The sequence below is a fragment of the Morone saxatilis genome, unplaced genomic scaffold, assembly GCF_004916995.1.
Source record: "Morone saxatilis isolate NCDOM2014 unplaced genomic scaffold, NCSU_SB_2.0 Contig18, whole genome shotgun sequence".
Lineage (NCBI taxonomy): Eukaryota > Metazoa > Chordata > Actinopteri > Moronidae > Morone > Morone saxatilis.
In genome coordinates this window covers 9,518,155-9,524,004 of record NW_023339740.1, presented here as the reverse complement: position 1 = coordinate 9,524,004, position 5,850 = coordinate 9,518,155, and positions in this window count along the sequence as shown.

Here is a 5,850-nt window from a genome sequence, read left to right as displayed (position 1 = left end):
GGGGTTAAAAATAATGGCAGCAGGTTAGGTTCACCCCCCCCCCCTTGCTACCCCAACTGTAGCTGCCTGAAAAGTAAGAAATACTACTCACGCGAATGACGACCTACAGTCTCTGAGGACGGAGCTGTCCAACTTTGGCAGGCTGAGCGCGTTACAGCAGATGAAAGCGTACGCACACCGTTGTGAAATGAGGAAAGTTGAAAGTAACCAGAGCTCTTATCAACTGTGGGGCATGACCAACAAAGGGAGTGGTATCACAAAGGTATATAAAGGTATAATCAGCCCCTCCTTCACAGAGTCAGCACACTCTCGGCTTAGGCATCATGACTCACATGTACTGCATTTTAATGTTACACTAAATTTAGTGTAGTGCAATAAGGATCAGATTAGTAGCCTGATCAATGCCAGATCGACTTGGCCAAACTTCACGTTAGTATGGCTAGCATGATGAGCATGGCTAACATGCCAGTTGACTCGGTTTCACAGCAGAGACGCCGTTCAGGACACAGAAGCCCGAGCACATTCCACAGAGCTTCATTATGGATACAGCACAGCCCGCTGTTTACACCACTGCAGCCAGCTCTGTGCTTGGTAGTAGCACAAACACACCCATAGAAGTAAAGAAGCCGAAACAACACAACTGTCAATATTTATACTTTATACTGAGTATGGAAAGCATTCCACCATTCTACCATTCAAATATGTTTCAAACCAATCAACAGACAAGTGCACTTAACGCTGCAGTGTCGAGGCTCTACTTGTGGTTGTAAAAGGGGAAGTCAACAAGAGTTTGAACTTATTCTAACAAGTCTTTCGGTCTTTAAGACGTAGAGGTTATGACTTCTTCTTCTTTCTCACAATGTAGCTTATTTTTAGTGTAATGACACTGCCCAAGACAGAAAAAAATAGCCCTAATGTTCATTACAGATTACACATGTAGACAATAAGAGGGAACTAAAAAACAATAAACATCCATCTAAGGATGAAGTGAAAACAGGTCAAAACATATTTTAGATTTCAGCAGATATTTCTCTAAAATACTGCATAAATAAATTGTATGCGTATCGGAAGGCCTCGGGAAATATCTTCTGCTGATGTCAGAACAAAGTTATACTGCAGCTGGTGGAGACCTCAGTAAACAGATGTTAGTCCAGATGGTTTACACAAGAGATGTTAATCAACTTAGCTCTCAAGCTGAACTGGCTTTAACCCTGGTTATAAAGAATCTGCTGCTCCAAAACACTAACCTCCAAGCCATATGAAATACATATTCTGATCGGGCTGAAGCGTGTGGGAGATCTGTACGCTAACTTTAATGTCTAAGAGGTCTTAAGTTACTTGAAAGTCATCAGCCCATTCCCCTCAACAAAATGGTTGGAAAACAGTGCCTATAATTTAGGGGATAAAGACTAAACCTAAAATACAGAAACTAGCAGCTTCAGGGTTGCCTTTGTTCACTGAAAACTGCGTGCTAGGCATGCTCTGGCCCATCCACAAACTCCACTAGAGGTGTGTCAGCCTCCTCTGCCAAGGGAACATACCGTGACACACAGACTCTTGTGCAAAGCACACAGAGTAGTTCCCCAGTGACCAAAAATGGAACTACAATGAAATGGGGAATCATAAGAGACATCAAGTCTTAAAAATGAGGGAGGAGAGATAAGAACTTTCAGAGAATTTATTTGAGAATAGTTTATAATTTTTGGGAAATGCGTGTAAGAGGAGAATCCACTTAATTATTTTCACATGGGATAAAACTTCAGTTTGATGCATTGTAAGCTATGTCAAACCTTGAGACACTGAGAAACAGACAGCTGTAAGGGGGTGACTGATCTACTCCTGCCTACCTAAAATAGGCTGCACGGAGATCTAACAAATTGCCTACATCATTTAAACAGTCTGGCCTTCTTCCTTTGCAGCTAATGAACAAGGAAAAACACCAGCATTTCTGTTAGCTTCCATGTACACAACACTAAATGTGACATGGCAGGGCACAGCTGGACTGCTCCAACAATGAGGAATGGCGGTGGGAGTGCCGAGAGAGATAGCGAGTGAAACTGGGAAGTGTGTGTGTGCGTGGCGCAGCAGGCAAATCCTCAGAGGCTAGAATGTGGGTTGACGCAGATTAAGGAGCCTCCCTTCCTCCCAGATGAATGGTGTGCATTTTAATTACACAAACGCTGCTCCGCATGGGGCTCATTACAGGAGAGAGAGAGAGAGAGAGAGAGAGAGAGGAGAGAGAGAGAGAGAGAGAGAGAGAGAGAGAGAGAGGAGATAAAAAGGGGGACTGGGAAGATTGGGGTGGCAAGAGGAAGGGATGAAAAAAAGACAGGAAAATCAAGGAATGAAGGGAGGGGGTGCAGGAAAGTGAGGGTATGAAAAGGAAACCATTTGAAGAGTCAAGTATTCAGCAGCAAAGAGAAGGACAGGTGTTGGATCTGGATCGCATTTAAATGGCATCCTTACATAGTCAAAATTAATATTAAAAAAGAATATATATATATATAAAGTATTAAGACAATCCTGGAGCGCTACTTTTGTTCTATGAGGTGTGATCAATAGAAGTCCTGCACGTCAAGAGAGGTAAGCCTCCATTCTTACAGACAGGAAATCCTGCCTGCTTGAGCCCTTATCAGTGCTGACCACTGCACAGAATGAATCTATGCTGTCTACTACTCAACATGTCTTGTTAGTGGTAGCGTTTCATTTCAAAATAGGTCCTATCAAACGTAACGCAACCAAACACAGCCAATAACAACCTGCAGGGGGTGATGTCGAGTTGCGTGTGAGAGCCGAGCACACTCCTGGCTCCTTTCTTCTAAGGGCTGACATACAGAGCAGGCTTCATCTGTGAGGGTTCATAAATGCAGAGGCATTTACACAGATATGTGCTGACATCAAAGTGAAACGAACGGGATGAATATCAGCTGCAAGATTCAGTCTGTGCTGCAAGTTTACCTGTGTTCCCTGACCTCCTTTCTGCGTCTCCCTACCCTCAATCCTTTCATTTCTTCCCGCTGTGTCTGATGTGTTGCAAGGTGCACGCAGGCTGATATGAATTCCTAACATGCCACAGCTCGTCTTCAAAATACGAGAGAAAGAGTGAGAGACGGAAAGAAATGTGTGATAAGGCAGAAAAGAAGAGAGTGAAGGCAAGACAGGACAGAAGAAAGAAAACAAAATGTCAGCTGTTAGACAAAGACATTTTAGTAGTTTAGTATTTTAGTGTAGTAAAAGAGAGTGTCTTAATGTAAAATGTCAAAAATGAACATGTAAAAACAATCTATTGTACGGAACAACGCTCAGTTTCTAGCTTGTGAGTGTGTGCCGACTTGAAGCGACAGCCTTTCATGTTCTGTTGTGAAAGATATGGCCTTTCAATGTGACACAAGCTGACAGACCCTCACAGAGATGATGAATCCCTCTCATTGCTTCCACCAGAAGCAAAAAAAAAAAAAAAAGAAATGGGGACAAGATGGGCGCACATGCAGTTACACTTTACTCCCCTCTGGGCTTGTGTTAGACAGCAGAAGGCCTGTGCCTGTGTTCATTTGGAGCGCTTCAGCGGGTTCACAAAATTAAATCACACTAGAAACAGTAACACACAAACACACCCACACACACACACACATACACATACACATACACAGGTGCAACAATAGAACAACATTGCACACAGGTGCCTCTGAACTAGGCTGCCTACACATACCACACAGACATAGACAGACTGAGGCATCTAGGCCCACTATAAATACCTTCCAGCCTGACCCTGACCTGAGGGAGCGGAGACATACAGTAGATGATGTATGACCATGCTGGACAAAGCAGGAGGACATTATAGACCACCCAACTCGCCTATGCTAAAGATTACATTACATTTACAGTACTGTCTCGTGCACTTCTACACAGTAAAAAGAAGCGCCTGGTTGGAGTTTCCTAATGTTAAGATCAATGAAGGGCTACTGCTACAAATGCTATTAAACGGAAATGGCACCACAGCCCACACTTGCAATGAAGTCATACAATACGACTGCTGACACAGTAGTTTTTTTACGCCACTCTAAACTATTCAATACAATTACAGCAAGTCTGTGTAGACACATGCAATCCTAAACTTGATGCTGCACTGAGGCCTAGACAATGTTAAGTAATGCAAACTGACTGAATTCTCTGTCAGAGAGTGATTCCTGATGAAAGACACTGTTATTGGCATTGTGGATATGGACACATTAATATGACTATTATGACAGATGCTGCAAGAAAAGCCATCTACGTCATTAAGCAGGGGCTCTCCTGGTGGGACGTACTCCATATATGAGCACATCCTCCCCAGTTTGATTCCAGTCCTAAGACCTTTGTTGTTTGTCCCCTCTCTCACTCCCCATGTTTCCTGTCTGTATCTACACACATACTAGAATCTGACAAAGGCAAAATGGCCGCCAGCTGCTGTTTTTAGTGAAAAAGTTACGGTAAATGTACTTTATATTACCAGCCCTGCAACAAATGGCAGACAGACATAGTTAGCGGCTAGCCTGTGAAGCCGCTAAAGGCAGTACGACAAAGTTGCTCCGTATGTATGATGGATGTGTAAATAAGCCACTGTTTGCTAGCGAGGTCACTAAATCAACCTGAAAGGTGATAAATGTCAATGCTGTGTTGACAGCTTCTTTGGCCGCCCCGAAGTGGCCAAAAAAAAAACATTCAAAGGGATAGCTTGCTAAGAGCTAACACTCCTATGTCTGTGTTAAGTGTGGAGCTCACACACTTAGAAGATTGCATTCACCCATTTCTTTTCAAATGTATATATCAAACCCCATGCACCCAAACCACACAAGTGATGTCTGACTACACAAATAGTCAAAAGCCTCACAGCTCATCTCTGCTCATTTCCACCACAAAGTAAACCCTTTTTCAGCCTGCTGTGGACTCTGCTTTTCCGGAAATTACAGAATGTTTGACCTCAACAATATTTATAAAAAAGCTGCAGGTGTCAAAGGAAGGTGCACATACCATCCTCTCAGTCATAGGTCTAATCAAAACTTTCAAGAGCCTTAAATAAAAAAGTACCTTGTACTCAGTTGTCGCAGAGAGTAAGTATATATATTATACCCTCCAAAGTATTCACCACCAACTGACCTCAAGCTTTAATGCATCACTGTTTGCACTGTTGCAGGTAGAGTAGTGACGCCTAAGACTGGATAATGGGAGATTTTAGATCACTTTTTAATTAGTGTTTCTCTTTGTTGCACCCCCCCAGATGTACTGTAAGGGTTGGAGCGAAATTCATAATGCTGGGCACACCTCAAGAGCAAAACATCCTCGCCACAACTGATATCTATGCTCACTCTGAAGAACAGATATTTGTAATAATATATATATATAAAGCACCAGCATTATTAACATGCACTTTTTTACTTCCAGCTTGTGGTCAGTCACTTTTAAGTTAAGTTTAAGTGCTTTTCTTCTTCTTCTTTCTGTTACGACTTGTCAAATGTCTTTGTACTTTTCATCCCTGCTGCAAAACAAAGGGCATACAGGGACAATAAATATGTACTGAACTGAATCATTGCATTTGAGAAAAATCTTGAAGGATTTTTTAATGTATGAATACTGTCTCAACCTCTAACATGAAGAACTGACAGAATAAAAGCAAGACGAGAGTATCTGTAACTAAAACAATAATAGATGGAACACATTTACCTCCTGCTACCTCCCACCTACTCCTCCTTCCTTATTCCCCACAATGAAAGGTTTACAGAGGAGAAAAGAGGTAGTTTGTAGGCGCTAAAGCCTTCCTGTGGTCTACACGTTGCTCCTGTGGTTATTTTGAGCATCTGTGTGCCTGTAAAA